Raw genomic sequence first — 22,827 nt, 5'->3', positions numbered from 1 at the left:
GTATCACACACTAAGGTAATTAGGAGCCTATTATAAATGTACATTCTATGGTATACTAAGAGAGATATGAAATTGCTAGTTTAGTCTCTAGTTCTACATTCCACAGCTCAGTAATGCAATAGAAACTGCACTTGGATAATACAAATTAAGGAGAGGTCCTTATGTTATAGGGTTATTCCCAGAAGGCTTTTTAAAGTCTTGTTAGGCTATTTTCTATCCAAACAAAATAATTTTTTGCCAAAGTTTGGGGTCTGCTTTCTTGTTACAATGAGTAACAGATATCTGAGAGCTTTGCAGGTGTTATAACTTTTGAAATTTCTTCCCTAAACTGCATATGCCCTTTTTTAAATCAAATGGTGGTGCTTTGTGTGTATTTTTGTTTGCTTATTTATTCCATCTTTATGGCTAAATATTGGAACCTGCTCTCCTACTAATTCAATAAACCAGAAGTATTTTCTAACCTGTTCACATAAACAACTCACTCACCCATCTTCTATCTCACTTATCTTCACATCTCAAGATTAGAAGGGGCTATGTAAAGAAGTCTTAGCTTTTGTGTGTGTCCTAGTTCTTAAAAAAAGTGGAGAAGACAAAACACCAAGTGTTTCCTAGAAAATGAGTAGGTCGAAGCTTTTGCTAATAGACCTAATGTAATTTACTTCCTGTATTTGAATGAGGCATTTATCACTTTTATATACAGTGTTTTACTTATTGATTTTATTTTCTGTATCCACTACTAGAATGTGAGCTTCATGAAGGCTGGATTTTTATGTTTTCTTTCCTGTTGTATTTTCAGAGCCTAGTGTGTAATAATTGCTCAATAAATGTCTGTTAATTGAGTGAAAGGAAAGTTATCCAAGTCTCACTGAGGCCAGTGTTAACTCAGATCCTTTGGATAACTGCAAGTAAGGAAGAGTGAGTAAAAGGTAACTCATTTTTCTTGAGTGTTTTGACGTATATCAGATCTTCTGTTGACTACGCTTTACTTGACTATCTCAAAAGTTCTCTGAAGTAGACAATACCTTCATTTACAGATAAAGAAACTGACGTTCAGGGAGTCATTTTAATTACCTGACGTTTTAATTATCTTACCCAAAGTTACATTGTCAATAAGTGGCAAGGCAGGTTTATTATGCTAGATAGTTTGACTCAAGGGCCTTTGTTCTTCTGCCACACCACTCTGATCTTCTGGGATGGTCAGGGAAACATTCATCTGTAATACAATCTGTTGACACCTAAGCTGTACTCTAAGGGAACCATACATTCCCAAGTAGAGATAATACAATGATCACTTCCGTTAGGGAAGGGCTTTAGATGATAGAAAATCTCTTTAGATGGCACCTATACTGAGCGACTTCACTGTCACTGTCACTATAGAGAGAATACGGAGAAGGCAATGGCACCCCACTCCAGTACTCTTGCCTGGAAAATCCCGTGGATGGAGGGGCCTGGTAGGCTCCAGTCCATGGAGTCACTAAGAGTCAGACACGACTGAGCGACTTCCCTTTCACTTTTCACTTTCATGCATTGGAGAAGGAAATGGCAACCCACTCCAGTGTTCTTGCCTGGAGAATCCCAGGGACAGGGGAGCCTGGTGGGCTGCCATCTATGGGGTCACACAGAGTCGGACATGACTGAAGCGACTTAGCAGCAGCAGCAGCATAAAGAGAATATGAATCCCAAATGCTCCTATGAGGAGTTATGTCAGTAAGGAAACTGGAGTCTAGTCCTGGATTTCCCCTTAAAGAGCCATGAAGTATGCTTCCAGCTATCCTAGAGTTCTCAGCAAAATGGAAGATGGGAATGGTGTTAGATCAGGTGACTGCCAAAGTCCCTGCCAACTTTAAGACTTCTTTTCTCTGACTGTGAAAGAATGGAAGGTCTAACAAGTAAGAGGCATTGTTTACTTTCATATTGGGACCTCCAGTGCCTTTCCAAAATTTACTTTTCCCACTCAGTCCCTACCTCACAAAACAACAATGATAATCAGTTCATCATTTTTTAAAGATTCCACAAAGTTTTCACCAGCTCTATTCCAAACTGCACAGTAGCTAGACACAGATTATCTTATTCTTTCAGCTCAAAAACCTTATGCTATCAAAATACATGGTTGCATTAATCTTCACAGTGGCTTTAAAAAAATATTTATTTATTTATTGGCTGCACTGCTCTTTGTTACTGTCACAGTGGCTTTTTGCTTCCTACTTGAAAATAAAAGGCTTCATCAACTACTCTGGAATGTTACTATTGTACTATTTGCAAATGAGTAAATGTAGTTAGGGGAGGTAATGTGATATATTCATTCAGTCAGTCAATTAACAAATATTAATTAATATTAATTAATACTCATATGTCAGGCACTGTGTTAGGTGCTAGAATACTTAATTTGCAGGCTTCAGACCAGTTTAACCCCTTATAAGCTTCATTGGGCAAATTAATCTCCTTATACCCCAGTTTTCTCATTTTTTAAAGTAATAATAATATCTGCTATACCTACTCCAGGGCTTCTTTAGAGGTTCAGTGGTGAAGAATCTGCCTGCCAATGCAGGAGACGGGGTTCAATCCCTGGTTAGAAAGTTCTCCTGGAGAAGTAAATGGCAACCCACTCCAGTATTCTTATCTAGGAAATCCCATGGACAGAGGAGACTGGTGGGCTATAGTCCATGGAGTTGCTAAGTGTCAGACATGACTAGGTGACTAAACAACAACATACCTACTCCAACCCCTAGAATCATAAAAGTTCAATATGGAATGATGTGAAATAAGGGAATGGCAACCCACTCCAGGACTCTTGCCTGGGAAAGCCCATGGATGGAGAAGCCTGGTAGGCTACAGTCCATGGGGTTGCAAAGAGTTGGACATGACTGAGCGACTTCACTTTCACTTTTCACTTTTTTCACCTTTGTAAACTGTAAAGCACTACTTACTGCTGGTAATTTTTCTCTTGGACTCCGGGTGTAGGATTTTAATTAATCAAGTTCTTTCAGTCCTTGAACCCTATTGGGATATTTCAGAATAAAAATCGTGAACAGGAGTTCTAGTTCAATGAGTTTTTCAGTCTCTTAGTGAGTCACTGGTAATTCTAGAAGCAGAACTCAAGCTCTACTAATGATAAAGTTACATTGTGGTACCCCTTGCTGATTTGGGAAAACTTAAAAAATTCTTATGATGCATTGTTAATGTTTTAACATTCTGTAGACCACTCATTGCTCTTCATTGCCACAGGAATTTATAGAAATATTTATGCAATTATATATTCCTTATTCATGTGTTGTTAATTACTTTTGTTTAGCTTGTACATGGTGTTAAATTTATTTGAATCTGTTAAGTGGAAGATATTTTTTTTGGTAAATCAGAGCTAGCAATTCCCTACTCATTCACACAATGGCAGTGTTAATGGTGGTGGTGTTCCACAACAGTAGGAAGGTTGGAATGAAGAAAAAAGTGTGATACTAGGCTGCTGGCATGACAGGTTATAGATTTTTCCTCTTCCCTGAGCAGAGGTTAAATGTGAGCCAAACCTTGTATACTAGAGCAAGAATATTGCTGATTCTATCTGCTGTACCCCATAGCACCCTTTATGTAAATGGTGATACACCCCAAGACTCCACCTTGCTCATTCTAATAAGAGGAATTGCACAAACAGATGCCAGTATGTCTGTGTGAACTCTACCAGTTAAGCATATCATTGCAGTTTAGGCATGGCAATTATGGATCGCTTGTTTCTGATAAAACTGCTTATTTATTTACAGTAAAGCTTTGAGAATAAATATTTCCAATTTTGTTTTCCTCTCTCCCCCTCCAACTACAAGCAGGAACAATAACTATCATCACAAAATAGAACTCTGCTTTGGGTTTTGACATTGGCATTGCTCCCTAAGTGAAGTAACTCCATTCAGTATGGCTACCTCAGTTCCATTTCTCTAAGGAAGTAAGAACAAGGAGTGGTAGAAAGAGAATGAGTTGTTATTAGGGAAAGATATCCAGAGAACTGTTATAAAATATGTCACCAGGCATGTATTGAGTGTTTATGGAGTACACAGTGTGGTATGATATACTACAGTGTGTGAGTGTGTGTGTGCACACCGGTGCAGGGGATAGGGGCATGGTGAGCAGATAAGATGCCATCTGCTTAGGAGAAAGAAACTGTGCTTATACAACATGACCTGGAAACCATTATAAAACAAAAAGGAGTGCAAGTAGAGCATGGAATAGACATCCATGGTAGGAAAAAGGTGCTAATAGTGTTGGCATGATCAGAAGGAATATTTAGTTACTGATGCCATCTCAACCATCTTCCCTAGGAAGCTATCTTTTTATAACTTAAGAAATTCTGGACTATTTTCTCTTGCCCTTCCACCACATTCAGCTTAAATGTCTTCAAGACATGGTTACTATTTTCCCTTTATTGATGATATTATTTGTAGAAATCATGTTTTTGAGAATATGGAAAAGCAGTTTTGAAGTCCAAAGGTGCCTTGAAACCATCATTGTAATGGAACAGGCAGTTTTACTAGAAAGTGTGAGATATCTGGGAATTGAGATAATAATGGTTTATATAGCAGGGGAGATAGCAGGTTTGAGAACATGGAGCTGAAAAATGAATCTGGATCTGTGTAGAGTAGCTCTAACAGGAAGCCTGTCATAGATTGATATGAATTCCAAGATGAAATCAACTACTTAGTGGCAGGGCATGAGTAGTATTTTCATGCAGAGGCCCCACCACATTAAGGAATATGAAGTTAAAGAAGGGGAAAAAAAACTATAAAGCAGAGTCAAAGAGAAGCATTGTAGGTAAATGCAAAGAAACATATCCCCCACAGCTGAAGTTTGGTGTACACATTGAAAGGGAAATCTCATTCTTAATTCCTAAAAAGCAATTAGCCAATATATCAACATACAGAGGTTCCTGGAATGTTGATTTCTAATGAATCAACTCATCCTTGCTTACAGGCATGAGAAGTACTACTCCAGTTGCCAACCATCTTTTATAGTGTTCAAGACTCCTACCAAAGTTAGCATCACCTTTGGCTGCCAGAGAAAAGGAAAATAATAGAGGGAGTGTCAAGAGAGGCTGTTAACAAATTTTGACCATCATGCCCCCCTCCTATTCCTCCAAACAAGGATTTAGAGATATACTGCAATTCTGTGGTTAAGGTGCTAAAGAAAAGTATCGTCTGATAAGTTTAAGTAAGAAATAATGGAGGTTTAAGTCAAATCTTGATTATTCAGGAGCTCATTATCTGGTTTGTGGGTTATCCGTACCCTTGCTCATCTTTATTTTCCATTCTGCTCTTTAGTTCTGGTTTTGACTAGAGGGTGAGCAGGGAAGAAAATTGGAAAATTTTTTTAAAAATTGGAAAATTGGAAAAATTGTACTTTCATCAGACAATTTTGCTAGCTGTTAATACTCTGGTAAAGATTCTGATGGGGAAGGAGACAGAAACCATGGGCCAAAATGAGACATTTGATGTCTATATGAATTTCATTTTTCTTCACAACCTCTTGCCCCTGCAAAAAGGTGAACTAATTGTATAGCTTTGGTGGAGGGGAGGGCAAAATAAGGGAAGAAATCAACACTTAAAGTTCAGAAAGTTCTGTTTTTCAGACCCCTTTATCGCTGTATTAGGCTAGAAAAATATACTATACCAAGCAAAATGTCTGTTGGTCCCTGGGAAGGGGTAGGTTAAACAATTTAATGTGACATTTACAATAATATGTCGTGGCTTTTTTTTTGGTGGTGATAGTAGTCAGCATTTTTCATTGTTCCAAATCACCTCTACAAGTTTGGTATTCATTAACACTAACATAGCTGTTTGACCTCCCAGCTCCTATCTGTAATCCCCTTTCCTAGGATGTCTGGTCTGTGTTCCATTTAATTCATTTCCTTGACCCCAGACTAATAATTTGGGGTTGGTAATAAAGCCACATGTGTCATTTTCTGGCTTATTTATGAATTAGAAATTTAATCATGTTATTGTAATACATATTTTTGAAATGCAAAGGGTTTTCATCATGGGTAAATTGGCTATCCATTGTGGTGGTCCAGAAAGCCTTTAAAGTGACATTTATTAAATGTGTGTGTGTAATACAGCTTGTGGTTTACTTACAGTGAGGGAGAAAGAAGTCAGAGACTTAGAAAAAAACAGTTATGAAGTCTTATGTAATCGTGAAAAAAAGAAAAGGATTAGGAAGATGAAAAAATGTAATTTTGCTTAATCAGTTCAGTTCAGTTCAGTCGCTCAGTTGTGTCTGACACTTTGCAACTCCAAGGACTGCAGCATGCCAGGCTTCCCTGTCCATCACCAACTCCCAGAGCTTGCTCAAACTCATGTTCATCAAATCGGTGATGCCATCCAACCATCTCATCCTCTGTCATCCCCTTCTCCTCCTGACTTTATTTTTTTTTCTTTTCTTTTCTTTTCTTTTATTTTTTAACTTTACAATATTGTATTGGTTTTGCCATATATCAACATGAATCCACCACAGGTATACACATGTTCCCCATCCTGACTTTAATCTTTCCCAGCATCAGGGTCTTTTCTAATGAGTCAGTTCTTCGCATCAGGTGGCCAAAGTATTGGAGTTTCCGCTTCAGCATCAGTCCTTCCAATGAATATTCAGGACTGATTTCCTTTAGGATTGACTGGTTGGATCTCCTTGCAGTCCAAGGGACTCTCAGTTGAGAGTCCAACACCACAGTTCAAAAGCATCGATTCTTTGGTGCTCAACTTTCTTTATAGTCCAACTCTCACATCCATACCTGACTACTGGAAAAAACCATAGCTTTGACTAGATGGACCATTATTGGCAAAGTAATGTCTCTGCTTTTTAATATGCTGTCTAGGTTGGTCATAGCTTTTCAAGGAGCAAGTGTCTTTTAATTTCATGGCTGCAGTCACCATCTGCAGTGATTTTGGAGCCCAAGAACATAAAGTCTCTCACTCTTTCCATTGTTTTCCCATCTATTTGCCATGAAGTGATGGGACCAGATGCCATGATCTTCATTTTCTGAATGTTGAGCTTTAAGCCAGCTTTTTCACTCTCCTCTTTCACTTTCATCAAGAGGCTCATTAGATCTTTGCTTTCTGACATAACGGTGGTATCATCTGCATTTCTGAGGTTATTGATATTTCTCCCAGAAATCTTGATTCCAGCTTGTGCTTCATCCTGCCTGGCATTTCACATGATGTACTCTGCATATAAGTTAAATAAGCAGAGTGACAATATACAGCCTTGACGTACTCATTTCCCGATTTGGAACCAGTCTGTTGTTCCATGTCCAATTCCAACTGTTGCTTCTTGACCTGCATACAGATTTCTCAGGAGGCAGGTACGGTGGTCTGGTATTCCCATCTCTTGAAGAATTTTCCAGTTCGTTGTGATCCACACAGTCAAAGGCTTTGGTGTAGTCAATAAAGCAGAAATAGATATTTTTCAGGAGCTCTCTTGCTTTCTCGATGTTCCAGCAGATGTTGGCAATTTGATCTCTGGTTCCTCTACCTTTTCTAAATCCAGCTTGAACATCTGCAAGTTCACAGTTCACGTACTATTGAAGCCTCATGTGGAGAATTTTGACATTACTTTGCCAGCATGTGAGATGACTGCAACTGTGTGGTAGTTTGAACATTCTTTGGCATTGCCTTTCTTTTTTTTTTTTTAATTAATTAATTTTATTTTATTTTTTAATATAAATTTATTTATTTTAATTGTTGCACTGCCTTTGTTTGGGATTGGAATGACAACTGACCTTTTCCAGTCCTGTGGCCACTGCTGACTTTTCTGAATTGGTTAGTGTATTGAGTGCAGCACTTTCACAGCATCATCTTTTAGGATTTGAAATAGCTCAACTGGGATTCCATCACCTCCACCAGCTTTGTTTGTAGTGTTGCTTCCTAAGGCCCACCTGACTTCTCATTTCAGGATGTCTGGCTCTAGCTGAGTGATCACACCATCGTGATTATCTGGGTCATGAAGGTCTTTTTTTGTATAGTTCTTCTGTGTATTCTTGCCACCTCTTCTTAATATCTTCTGCTTCTGTTAGGTCCGTACCATTTCTGTCCTTTATTGTGCCCATCTTTGCATGAAATATTCCCTTGGTATCTCTGATTTTCTTGAAGAGATCTCTAGTCTTTCCCATTCTGTTGTTTTCCTCTATTTCTTTGCATTGATCACTGAGGAAGGCTTTCTTATCTCTCCTTGCTATTCTTTGGAGAAAATATATATTGTTATATATATATGTGTGTGTGTGTGTGTGTGTGTGTGTATATATATATATTGCTTAATAAAATATTTTAAAAACAATGTGTTGGGGAAATCTATTTTGAAGAATTAAATAACAAATGATAATAGAAGTAGGAAGACCTTCATTTTTTTTAAAAAATATAAACTCTTGACCTTTAAAATATTATATATGGTCCAACAGAAAATGTTTTATGTCAAATATATGTGAAGCCAATATTCATATATTTTAGAGGAAGCCTAGAAAACACAGATATGCCTTGTGAGTGGTATCAGCTACTCACAATCTTCATTTCTGTGAGCAAAAGATGTATCACGGCATGACTTACTCCATCCTTGCAGAACTAAAAAGATTTCTAATACAGAGAAAATATGTGTACCATTGTTTTTGTTTATTTAAACTCTACCTTTTTGGGCTTAATTACTGTTCAGTTTGGAAGCATTGCAATTAAGGCTCAGTCTGCTTGAAGGAAGTTTCCTGTTCAGAATTGCCTGTTTACCATGCTGGTTTCCCTCACTTCTTATTCCTAGGAAATCATTTCTAAATAATTAAGAAGGCAATGGTACAAACTGAGATAATTGGTTGGTTTTTCATGACTCCTAGAAATTCTTAAAATTACAACTCTCCTGATGACAAGGAGCACAAACAGCCTGATCCCTGGAGTGGTAGTTGGGAGACCCAACTCTGCCACTGGCTTGCTGTGAAACTTGAAATAAATCACCTAGCCTCTCTTAGGTTTAGATTTTCAAACGTTAACTGTATAATCAATCATGCCTTCTCCGGTCACCTCACAAGGTAACTTTGAGGTGGGTATGATGGAGAGTTGAAAAGGTAATAGCAGTCTCTGAATGTGAGTTCTTATGTTAATATAAGAAAATCAAGTATCTGTTTAGTGACAGCAGTCATGTTCCTGATTTGGCAGCTTTTTCAAATGTATCTACATTATTGTGTATAAGCATCTACTTCTCACGGAGTCAGATGAGACAGTACATTTGCTGATGCAGTTCACCACTGTGCTGAAGGGCAGAAGTAACCATTTAAAAAAGTGTAGCTTGCTAGAAGATATCTTGGAAGCAGCAACAGATATATTGCTGTTTTGAGCTGAATCACTTTGTTGACCACAAGGCAGAGAGGCAGCAAGCTCGGATGGGAGACCTGGAGTCATTATCCAAAGATCAGACTTGATAAGCAGACTCTGCTATTTCTTCCCCTAACTCCCATATGTCTGGAGGGGCATGTGGGTGGCCAGGGAGTCAGAAATCTCACTGTCAAAAGAGTGTTTAAGTGATTTTCTGCAAATAGAACTGGCTATATTCTGTGCAGAATGACAGAATTCCTGTCTTCAGGGAGTTCTTAGTCTGAGGAAGTAAGGCAGCATTCGGAGTTTCAAGTAGGGTCCATGCCAGTCCTGTTGCTTGGCTCCAAGTAGGCATTCCGTAAATGTCATCTGGATGATTGGATAAATGAATGGGTGGACAGACGAGAAATGAATGAACAATGGACTTTGAAAGGTAATTCCTTGGAGTTACTGTTTGAAAAAGCAAAGGTGACAACTTGAAAACCTTTAGCAATTTAACTTCGAGCCAAGCATCTACTTTCACCAGAAATTTAAACATTTGAAATCTAGACCAAGGGTGGGGAATACATTCATTATTTTTACTAATCTGTATGTAAAATGAAAGCAAAACTTAAAATTAAGAATTCCAGCTCTTACACATGAAGTTACACTTCAGTGAATTACTATATTATGAAGTTCAGTTATGTTGTATCATTTATCATAATTATTTTTAGTCAATTTGATTTATTTACTGCCAAAACATCTTGGAGGTAACTTTAACAATTTTTCTTTCATCAGTGGTGAACCATGCAACAGTAAAAACATTAACCCCAACAGAGATCCTACAGTTAAGGCAACACAGTACAGGGGAATGATCTGTAGCCAGAAGGTCTGGGTTCCCACTCCTCCATACAGTCATGTTATAACTTTGGGTAAATCACTGAAACTTCCCTGAGCTACAGTTTTCTCCTCTTCCATCATAAGGATGTTGTATAAGCACTTGATAAGCTGTAAAATTCTATAATGTCAATTGTTAGAGAAAAGTGTTAGAAATAATGTCCTAAGTGCTCCAAGATTTTGGTTTCTGGCATTGTGGTATACAGGGTGGAGTGCAGTTCCCAAATGTCAGCCACCACCTTGAGAACATTCAACTTAATGGTCATTACATGAAAGACTCCCTAAAGTTACCATTAAATAAAATGTATTTAACATGGCAGTTGAACAGATTATAAGGTACAAATTTTGACCCCATTTAGATGGTACTACTCTTTTGAAGACTTCTCTTACGTTTGCCAATCCACATGGCATGTACCATGCACTGCTCTGATTTGCAATGACCAAAATGGAGTTGTTTCACTGACAGGCCCTCACGACATTTGACAAGCACCAAAGTTGTTAGAAGCTTTTCTTCAATATAATTGTCACTCCCACTAAACTGCAAAATGACCATTTCAATTTGGAGGATTATTATCCCTACTAAACATAAATCAATTCACTATCCTCTAAAATGTAACTGTGTTTAAGAGCAATAGGCAAGCCACAGGCATTCTCTGTGTGTTGGATGAGGTTATGTGTTACCAAATGCTCAAATCAGGTTGTTACTGAAGTACAATTCTATATCCAAGAGGGAAGATAACTATTAAGAATGAGCTCTAAAAAAAGACATTTTATAGATGTATTAAAATAGGAAACATAAGCTGATTAGGCAAAGTTCCAAAGATTCATTAGTTTATTAAAGTAGATTGAAATGAATGTTTGAGAGATTTAAATAAATTAACCTTTAATGAGTACCCAGGGGCCAAGGAAAGAGAATGACAGAGGATTAGAGTATTTTGCCTGATTGTTGCATAATGCACACTGATTCATTTTTTTCTCAATGCTCATTGCTGTATAACAATACTAACAAATAAAAAAGATTAAATTTAAAATATCTCTAGATTGTAATTGTTGCCTGCTCTTATGTATATACAAATACCATACTTTGGATTTAATAGCAGTCCTATAACTTTGGCAGAGGGATACAAGTAGTTTTGTCAGCACATCGTTACATTTTGAAATGTCTCATATGTGAGCAAAGTCAATTAGAGTAATTTATTCCTAACATGTTAGACATGCTGTATTTCAGCATTAAACTTGTATTCTGAGTTTCACAATACTTGTGCTCTAAATGACATTATTTGATAGCCAGTTACTTGGAAAATATATTGATATTTAAACATCTTATTAAAAAAAAAACTTGTCTATACTTACAAGTTCTTGTCTATAATTAGCAAAATTCTTAAGGAGACTTTTTTTTTTTTGGAGCAGTGATCGAAATGCTTGTTTTTTTTTCAGGGTACCTTAACTGTACTGCTATTAAATCATTTACTTACATGCAAAATAAGTTGTGAGTAGGTGGTACCGGGAAGGCATTCATCGAGGTCTCCATCCTCTCTTGTTTTCTACCCCATTACTCAGTTTTATATCAGGTGTCTATTAATGTTTTCCATATACACGTCTGTTATTGTTGTTGTATCTTAAATGCAGAGCTCAGAGATCATATGGTACAACACTCATCTTTCACATGAGAAAACTTTGACCAAGAATGACTTGCCCAAGGTTCTCCAACTAAGTTAATGGAAAAGCAGAGACCAGAGCTTTTGTCTTTGTTCCCTGTTCTTCCACTATACTTAACTGCTTCCTTTGCATTTTTTACAGTTTACCAGACCCTTCCTAACATTCACTGAGGAATCATTGAGGTGACATTGATATAAGCAAACCACACTGCAGCCTGATTTTATTAAATATAGTTGTAGTTTAGACACAGTGCTTCCCAACATCCTTGATGGCATTGTACATGTAGTGGAGTAAATGAATGATCTACTTGAGGGCATGGATGACTGGCCTGGGGTCCCAAGGGTTGTGAGATTGGGGAACAACCCCCAAAGCAGTGTGGAATCTTTTTCTGGAAATAAAAAAACAGACACAATATTTATGAAGCATTTTAGTTGCTATCTCCTATACCAAGGAAAAGAACATAATCCTGTGATAATATTTTACCTGAATTTTTTCCAAGACTTCAGGTTTTGGTACAAGTTTCTTTTGGTTGCTAGAAACCCTTCTAATCTTATTTTTCCATCTTTTCCATAGAAGCATCATAAACCAGACAAGTTTATGTCTAACCTATTTATACTACACAACCAATACAGTGTCCTTCATATTGTAGGTAATGAATAAATGAACTTATTCTCTGTTATTTGGTTTTAACTTTAAAAAAAACACAACACTTTGGGTAGTGTATACTCATTTGCTTCCTTTAGAGCAGTTGTTTTCAGTCCAGGCTGCACCCATTAGAATCACCTGGTGTCCCTACCCTAAACAATTAAATGAGAACTCTGGGGGTCGGGCACAGGCATTGGTAAGTTTAAAAAGTTCCCCAGGTAATTTTAATATGTGTCCAGCAATGAGACATTGTCTTAAAGTCTCACTCTCTTCTGGAGATACTCCTAACAAGTCTGTAAGGTTTGTGACTGAGTTGAGACAGGAAGTAACTGGTGAAAAACAAGAGAATACAGGAACTGCTTTTGGCACCATTCACTTTATAGAAAACCAGATGTGGGTCACATGTATATCAAAAAAGACAGTTGCCTTTTAGAAGCCCAAAGGGAGGATCCTTAAATAGAACTGGTTTACTGCACTATGGCTTTATGCTCACGCTTTGCATCTGCCCAGGAATCTAGGCTCCTTGGTCAAGTATTTGGGGCCTTAGGTCATTGCTAGTCCATTTTTTCTTTCCACCGTCAACTTAGAAACGTGCCAAATTTCCAGGAAATTCTGACCTTGTTAATTTACCAAGGCTATAAATGTACCAATCCAAATCTGTCTCCAGATGATGTATTTCCCCAAGCCTTGAACAGGAGGGGCTCCAAAAATAACAAAACGACAACAATGGAAGATGGAGATGGATTCGGTTAGGGAGGGAGTGAAAGTTGGAATGACCTTTGACTTTTGAGACCAGTCCGAGATTCCAATGACATCAGTTGGAATAAGAGGCTTCTTAAGTCTTTTCCAGTCCTGGATTCTTTTTAACCAAGTTACAGTGCTTTCACGCTCTGACTTCACCCCGTATAACAGCTTCTTCTATTGTTTAATCTGAATAATTGCATTGTATGTGTGTTGCCTCTGTGGTGCCTAGAACCATTAGGTATTAAGAATCTGCTCAATGTTTAAGGCCTATCTTCCACAACAGACCATGACTTAACAGTGCTATTTTGTTGCAGAGAAACTCTTAAGTTGAAAATGTTCACGGAACTGAATTTGGCTCTGGCATTCTCTTCAGTCCATCACTTCACAATCTCCTAGAAGCCCTGATTTGCTCTGTCAATTGTTTGTCTCAAAGCAACTTCCTGAAATGAATTTACTTTAAAGTTAAAGATGATTAGAGTGCTTCTTCTCCAGAAGACAATTACAATACTATATTCTTTGGCAGGGAGAAAAACAATGTAGCATTAATTTTTTCAAGCTTATTTGAGTATTGTTAAAAGGAGAATTGTCAGCTTAATCCAACATATGATAATAACCAAAAGACAACTGCTATTAAAATCAAGGTTTTCTAATAAGACCATTTTGAAGAGTTGTTGGGGAGAGGAGAATAAGGAGAAGTATACAGGGGAAGGGGAAGGAATCTATTAAGTATTTCTGACCTTCAAAGACACTTTCATCAGTAAATGCTGCAGACAAAATAAACCAAGTCTGAGACCTATTAATAAAATGTTATTCTCCCTCCATAGCCCAATACTATGTTATCCTGCCTCTTAGACTATTGAGCTTTTTTATTTTTTTTCCGGGATGAATTGATACCTTTTGACAGGCTTTGCTAAGAATACATAGTAAAGGTCAAGTGTAAGCCTTTTGATGGTGTTTTCTGGAAGACTTTATGCCATGGCAAATAGAGATTGGAAGCAGTTTTCTTTTTCACTGTAGCTTTGTGGGTATGCTTCCAGTGGATTGTGCGTTTTCTCATGCTGAACTCCCAAACCTTGCAGGATTTTTAGGACTGAAACTTAAGAACTTTAAAATGGATCATCCTTGGACTCCTCTCTTCCCCTCAACTTCCAGATTCAAACACCAAATCCAGATAATTTCATTTCATGAATATCTCTGATATCCATTTCTTTCTATTCATTGCTACTATCTGAGGTTATACTACTGTCTTCTCTCCACTGTATCACTTTGGTATTGTAATTGGTCTCTTTGTCTTGAGTGCCTTCTCACCTCCAGTGTGTCCTTCATTCTGCCATAAGCATGAACTTTCTAAAGGCAAGTATCAGATATTGACAACCTCTCACCCAGAACACCTACAAACCTATAAACATCAAGAATGGAACCTGAGATCTTAAAATAAATGATCTGATATTTTTTTTTAAAGGCTCTGTCTACTCCTGTGGAGAGAGCTTTTGGGGATTAGGAAACATTTCACTGAAGAAGTCACACTTGAGCAGGGTTTTGAACATCACCACCACCAAAGACTTAAATAGACATTTCTCCAAAGAAGGTATACAAATGGCCAACAAGTATATGAAAAGGTGCTCAGCATCACTAATCATTAGGGTAATGCAAGTGAAAACTATGAGATATTATTTTATACCTATGAGGATGGATATTATAAAAAACAAAGAGGAGTGTTAGCAAGGATGTAGAATGATCGGAACCCTTGTACTCTATTGCAGCTGCTATGGAAAATGTATGGTGCTTCCTCAAAAAATTAGAAATAGAACTACCATATGATCCAGCAATCCCACTCCTGAGTATTTATCTGAATAAATTGAAATCAGTATGTTGAAAAGATATTAGCACTCCAACACTGTGAAGCATTATTTGCAATAGCCAAGATATGGAAACAACCTAAACATCCAACAAATGAATGAAGAAAGAAAGCATGGTATATACATATAATAGAATATTATTATTCAACTTAAAAAAAGAAGAAAATCCTGCAGTATGCAAGAATATGGATAAAGCTTGAAGATGTTATGCTAAATGAAATAAAGTAGCCACAGAAGGTCACATATTGCATGATTCCTCCTGTATGAGGTATCTAAAATAGTCAAACTCATAGAACCAGAGACTATAATGATAGCTGCCATAGCTGAGTGGCGGCGGAAATGGAAAATTACTAATCAACAGTCAAAAAGTTTGAACTATGGAAGATGAATAAATTCTAGAGATCGTGCCTATAATTAACAATACCGTATTGTACACTTAAAATTTTGTTAAGAAGGTAGAGCTCGTGTTAAGTGTTACTACCACAATAAAATAAAGTGTTTTTTTTTTTAAAGCAGTACTGAGGCAGAAACAGGAATAGCATGTTTGAGGAATCTGAGAAGTTTTGTATGAATGAATTAAAGCATACTTGGGGGTAAGTGGCAAGAGATGAAGCTGATGCAGTAATTTGGCCCAAATTTTCTGTGTATTTATTTGCCCTCCTTTCTGGTTGCAATTTTCTTTTTTTTCGAGGAACAAAACTGTGTCTTATCAAGTCCTGAAACCCTAGGGCCTAGGATACTGCTAAGCACACAAAATTCTTTGAATGCATTGGATGAATAAGGAGAGAAGCTGTCTGTCAACATTGTTAGATTGATTCATTCATTCCAACATGTATTGAATACATCTGTTAGACTGTAGACTGGAGCAAAATTAAGATCTTATTCTTTTACACAACAACACTAAGACTTTGTTTCAAACACAGATTAGTTCTTTTTTGCAAGCTTTTCCTTTACAGTCATGTTGTTTTCTCAGGGAGATTCTACCTTTCTCCTCAGTTGTTGTTGTTTAGTCACTAAGTCATGTCTGACTCTTTTGCAACCCCATGGACTTTAGCCTGCCAGGCTCCTCTGTCCATGGAATTCTCCAAGAATACTAGAGTGAATTGCCATTTCCTTCTCCAGGGGATCTTCCCGACCCAGGGATTGAACCTGCATCTCCTGTATTGCAGGCTGATTCTTCACCACGGAGCCATCTGGGAAACCCTTTTCTCCTCAGTAGTAGGTCTGATTTCAGCCCAGGGACCTCTCTAAAGCAGTTAATCACTTGTCAACACCCTATACTGATGCTCCTGAGGTGAAGTTGTTATAGAGGAGGTGTGGATCTATAAAGATGCATTAACAATTTACAGGAAGCTCTGTTTCCTCCCATATGTTTAATTTCGCAGCCAACAACAGGGTTGTTTATCATACATTCTTGAAAAACTGCTTCAAATGAGGATCAAATATTAGGAATACAGAAAGCACAGCTCCAGAACATTAATGATACAGTATAGCAAAATTAATGGTGTAAGGGAAAGGAGAGACGTTAATATTTTTTGAATGTGTAAATGAAGGTTTACTGTATTTATGTAGTTCTATATTTAGAGAAGCTAAATCACAAACTCATCATTGGTTAATTAGAAGGTAATTAAAATTGTAGCACAGTGATTGGATAAATAGTTAATGAAGGCTAGGTGAATGAATAAAGGAAATCTGGTGAAATTAGTGTGAACATTTGGGGAAAAGCAAAGATACAAATGTTATTCATACAGTGCATCAGTCTTAACAGATAACCAATATCCTTCTAGTATTAATTGATAAAATTAATTCTCCAAAGACTAAAGGAGCTTTCGCTGTCATTCTCCCCTTCAAAGTATCCTGCACAGAAATGCAGATTTATCTGACTGCTACTTCAATTTTCACTCATTTAAAGCATGTGAAATTGTTTTGCGAAACTTTGTTTACAACTTATTTGCTGGTGTCTTAAGAATCTATTAGAGTAAATTGGTGCATGTGCTAACCATTCCTACAGAACAAGCTGGCTCAGCCTAGGCTCCTGACCAGATCCAGCTGACTAGCTAGTTTTCAAAACCAGCGGAGTGGTTTCTGCAGAGAGAACTGTGTTTGCTTTTGATAATTACCGCAGCTTTATAAAATCAATCAGCCTGAAGGGAAGACCTCATTACAGATCTGACAAGATAGACTCCAATTTCAATACCAGAACAACTCTCTGCCCTCAGGCCTGAAATCCACAATTATTTATTTTATTTAGAAAGAGACACCCATAATATAGCACCTCTGGGCACGTTCTCAGGCAAGTATTAAACAGATAACCTAATGGTCAGTATGTTAGCAACCTGCCCTTTTCCCGTCACTCAAGAAGAAAATTGGTCAACAGGAATTGCAGCATGGCCTAGAGCCAGCTGAAAGCAGACACTGATGAATCACCACCTTCCTAATCCTCCACTCCCAAAGATGGAGAGAGAAGGGTAGTTGCAAGTTCCCAGGGCTAAACTAGAGAAAAATAAGACTTTCTCTTCTCGGTTTCTCTGAAGACTGCCAGACTTTATCCTAAGGAAAATGATAGATCGCCTGTCTACCATCTGTCACTTTGAACTGTTCTATCAAATCAACATTTTTTGAACTTTGTTTTCATTGAGGAATGTGATTTTGCTGTGTTTCCCAAGCCTTAAATTGAACAGGGGAAAAAGAGTCCTGAAGCGTTCTTCTTCTTGAAGTTAGAAATATGTATTTTGCTTTCCTGCTCACAGAACTCAAACATCTTAACAGATTTAGTTCAGACTTTTGACAAATAATTCACCTTTACCAGGCCTGGGAGATGTCAGCCTCACAGGAAAAGCACAAAGCATTGGAAAATATGGATTTAGAGAGAAATGGACCTTCCCTATTCCAGCTCTAGTGTCACTGCTAGCAGTGTTCTAATAATACACCCACCACTTGAAAGTGAGCACTGATTAAAGCTTTGGGAGGAGGCATTTCAGTTGTAAGGGGGGAAAATATGGTTCTTTCATGATGGAAAGTTCAAGGTGGTAACAAATATGGTCTCCTTTCCTAAAAACAGTATAAGCAAAGAGCAATCACTGACTGTACTGTGTGTTGCACTTGGTCACTCAGTCATGTCTGACTCTTTTCAACCCTAGCAGCCCACTGGGTTCCTCTGTCCATGGGGATTCTCCAGGCAACAATACTGGAGTGGGTTGCCATGCCCTCCTCCAGAGGATCTTCCCAATCCAGGGACCCAACCCAGGTTTCCCACATTGCAGGCGGATTCTTTACCAACTGAGCCACGAGGGAAGCCCAAGAATGCTGGAGTGGGTAGCCTATCCCTTTTCCAGGGGATCTTCCCTATCCAGGAATCAAACCTGGGTCTCCTGCATTGCAGGCAGATTCTTTACCAGCTGAGCTACTACTCCCAGCATTATGTATTAATGTTTTTACCTTGATGGCTGTATATTATCTGAAAAAGAGGGTTATAACATGAATGCAAAGCTAATATCTTCTAAGCCATAAATAGGATATAGTGTGATGGCCTAAGTAGCCACACTATTCAAATTTGGGGACAAATGCCTATAAATCCCCAGTTGAGTTAGAAGAAGGGAGCTCACACTTATTTAGTGTCTGATATGTGATAGACCTTAGACATACATCCTTTCCTTTAATTTTCCTCACTTCCCTCTAAGAGGAGTCATTATCATCCCCATTGTCCAGTATAGAAATGATCTCAGAGAAATCAAGTGACTTGTTTTATACCCCTTTAAGTGGCACATCTAGTATGTAGAAAATATGGATTTGAAGCCAGGTCTGACTCTAGAGCAGCATGTAAGATTTTCAGTGATGATGGAGATACTTTGTACTGTACTGTGCAATACAGAAGCCACTAGCCACATGTGGCTATTGAGCACTTTAAATGTGGCTAGTGCAACTGAGGAACTGAGCTTTTTATTTTAATTCACTTAAACTTCTATTTCAATGGTTGAATCTGTTTAATGGTTCTTGTGTTGGATGGTACATCTCTAGGGATTGCCTTGACTGCAGTTTGTAAAGCAGGAATCTGTAACCTGGTGTCCATAGAAATACTAAGAGAAGATCCATATATAGGGTTTCTATTATAGTGTTTTCTTATAAAGAGGTCTTAGTCGGTAGAAGGACTGTTTTGTTTCTTGGAAAGGGAAAGTGAAGTTATGCAGAGTCGTATTCAGGAGTACAGTGTATGATAGATAGTCTATCACCACTCCCCCAAGAGTCATCAGGGATCCTAGGATAGAAGGGATATGCTGCTGCTGCTGCTAAGTTGCTTCAGTTGTGTCCGACTCTGTGCGACCCCATAGATGGCAGCCCACCAGGCTCCTCCGTCCCTGGGATTCTCCAGGCAAGAACACTGGAGTGGGTTCCCATTTCCTTCTCGAATGCATGAAAGTGAAAAGTGAATGTGAAGTCGCTCAGTCGTGTCCGACTCTTGGCGACTCCATGAACTGCAGCCTACCAGGCTCCTCTGTCCATGGGATTTTCCAGGCAAGAGTACTGGAGTGGGTAGAGGGGATATGAGGAATGCTGAATTAACTCCCCAAACCATATTTCTTTCTCCTTTCATAACAGCTGTAGCAGCCAGTTGCTTGGCATCTAGGGTAGGCAACACAACTATTGTACCCAAAACTGTAGCTGAGTTCAGTTCTGTACACATTTCTAGAGTCTGTACAATATTGTACAAGGCACCATGCCAGGGATTTTGAATAAGGAGAGATTTTAAAATATGACTGGGGCATAAAGCCTGTCCTCACAGAGTTTACAACTTAGTGGTCATGTGCTAAGGCAGGAGGGAAGGGAGAATAAGACAAATACTCAGAGAACTATAACACAAGTCATGCATAGGAAGAGTGCAGATTAAGACTTGAGGAAGGTCAGAATGGTGTTTATTAGTAATACTGCTTATTAGCTGTGTGACCTTGGGAAATTAAAGTTCTGTAAGTTTACCTTTCTTTGTTGTAAATGGGAATAATAACTGGAAAATAGAAGAGTGGGCTAAAGAATATAAGGCAGGACACATTCTTTTTTTAATTTCAATTTATTTTAATTGGAGGCTAATTACTTTATAATATTGTGGTGGTTTTTGCCACATATTGACAAAAATCAGCCACAGGTGTACATGTGTCCCCCCCATCCTGAACCCCCCTCCCACCTTCCTCCCACCCCATCCCTCTGGGTTGTCCCAGAGCACCAGCTTTGAGTGCCCTGCTTCATGCATCGAACTTGCACTGATCATCTGTTTCACATATGGTAATATACACGTTTCAGTGCTATTCTCTCAAATCATCCCACCCTCGCCTTCTCCCACAGAGTCCAAAAGTCTGTTCTTTATACCTGTGTCTCTTTTGCTGTCTTGCATATAGGGTTGTCATTACCATCTTTCTAAATTTCATATATATGCATTAATATACTGTATTGATGTTTCTCTTTCTGACTCACTTCACTCTGTATAATAGGCTCAAGTTTCATCCACCTCATTAGAACTGCTTCAACTGTGTTCTTTTTAAATAGCTGAGTAATATTGCATTGTGTATATGCTCCACAACTTCCTTATCCATTTGTCTGCTGATGGACATCTAGGTTGCTTCCATGTCCTAGCTGTTGCACATTCTTCACAGTCAATGAATGGTGGTTTCCCTGGTGGCCCTGCTCCATTGCTGTGTATGTATTTGGTTGGGTGGAAGTGTATGGGAGAAGGCATCATGAAGGAAATAGCATCTGAGATAAACCTGAGAGGAAGGATAGTCTTTTGAAGGTTAGGAATCAGGAGGTAGGTGGAGGAGCACTGTGAGCCAAAACTGTGGAAGTAGGAAAGAACTGGAATGATTCAGTGAATGCTAGGTAGTCCCATTTTGCTAGAGTGTCAGCCTTTTCTACCTAAACTGTGATACCCCACACTAGCAGGATCAGCATCACCTGGGAACTTGTTAGACGAGCAGAACACAACCCAGACTTATTGAATCAAAATCTGCATTCTAACAAGATCCCTGGGGAACATGTGTGACCATTAGACAGTAGAGAACAAGCTGGGGCATCATAGGAGACAAGTCTCAGAGTGGCAGGGCCTTATTAGGAAGGACTTGACCAAGGAGTTTGGGGAGCATTAAAACATGCTTGGAGGATCACCATCCTTAAAAATCCACCTGTCATCTGCATCACAGCTTGAAAAACGTGACTTAAGCATCATTTTGGCTCTGAAAGTGCTTATGCTCACCACCATGCATGCAGGCTTCTTAGCAGAAGAGGACTTTGGCCATTTTCTTTCTCCTTGCTTCCCCATTCCCTTCACTTTCCCAATCATCTTTTACATCTACCCTTGCTTCAGCTAAACCAGTTATACAGAGTATTGAACTCTCAAACTTGACAAAGTAGGTTTCATTTGTTTGACATCAGCTAAGACCTGGAGCTGAGAAATGTTCATTTGTTTTGGCTGCTAACCCCTGTGGCTGGAGAGTGATATTGCAGTCCAAATCTTTTTAGAAATTGTAAATATTCCCTCAGAAGTAGCAGGTGGAATTGCTGGGTAGCAAGAGTTAAAAATGTGGAATCTGAAGTTTTTAGGCCACAACTGAGGGAGGAGGAGGGGCTCCTAGGGATGGATAAATCCTACAAAAGCACCTGCCAGCACCTCAAAGTCTGGCTATTATTCTACCCCCTTACTTCAAGAATTTTAAATTAAAAAGTAATTTGGAGACCCTCTTTCCCCCTCTACCATGGAGTCCCATATCTGATTTTAAACTGAAGTCAATTGGAAAATAGGACTCAGGTTACATAAATCTGTTTTATGCACAAATTAGCTATAATGCTCCTTTTGCCAAAAACTGATATTCTGTTTTTTCAACATTGATGTCTGTCTGGAGATTGCCGCCTTGAATTGAATTTGCTAGATTTCTCAAGACATGACCATTTTCTTTTAAAGAGAACTAGTCCAGAGTAGAATTGTATTTCTTTTTGCTAAGGTTGAACCACCTTAAGTCTGTGGGCTGCAGCTGCAAATGGGAAGTGGCAGGGACCCACAGGGTCACATTTTGGTGCTGTAACCTGGGGCAATCATTAAAAGTCTTAGATTGCTTCAAGAAGGTTAGTCCTAATTTGACCTGATAGTAGAAAGCTCTGTAAAGTAAATTGTGGCAGTGACTATTACAGCAGCTGGGCACAAAGAGATCATTGATCTTCTTTGAGGAGAATCATGGAAATTCTTCAGTGCTTTCCACAAAGCCCAGAAATCATTTGCATCTGTATTGCAGACATCATTGCATGTGAACTCCTTGACCTGCAGACTGGACAATTCACTGGGAACCACACTTCATTCCAAGATGTTTCATCCCCTGGTTCCATTGGATAATAAATGTCGTTCTACAAGGACCCCCTCCCCACCCTTCCACAATATGCGTATTTTCTAAAGTGGCCTCGTATGTGTTATGAAGTCAGACAATCTATATTTTGACATGACATGAAGTAACAGCTGGTCAACTGTCTAAACCTGTCAACCTGGTTTTAGATGAGATTACATTACCGCATGGACTTGTTTCATTGTGAACTTAAGATACAGAAATAGCAGAAATCTATAACACTGGTGTTTATTATCTATTTTCCTTTATCAATCCATGCTTCCTTTTAGACAAACTGTATATTTTGTAGAGTTAGGTGATGAGGAGATAAGACGGGAGGAGAAATGAATGAGCAAGGATCAAAGTTTT

The 22,827-nt window shown here is 38.5% G+C and overlaps 1 protein-coding gene across 13 annotated transcripts in view; it reads left to right on the top strand.

Moving 5' to 3' along the window:
- Positions 1-22,827, top strand: part of ENOX2 (ecto-NOX disulfide-thiol exchanger 2) — a 288,002-nt gene that overhangs the window by 86,873 nt on the left and 178,302 nt on the right. The window lies entirely within an intron of this gene.

The sequence above is a fragment of the Bos taurus genome, chromosome X (assembly GCF_002263795.3).
Source record: "Bos taurus isolate L1 Dominette 01449 registration number 42190680 breed Hereford chromosome X, ARS-UCD2.0, whole genome shotgun sequence".
Lineage (NCBI taxonomy): Eukaryota > Metazoa > Chordata > Mammalia > Artiodactyla > Bovidae > Bos > Bos taurus.
The sequence above is the reverse complement of the archived record's forward strand: the minus strand, read 5'-3'. Positions and strand labels throughout refer to the sequence as shown.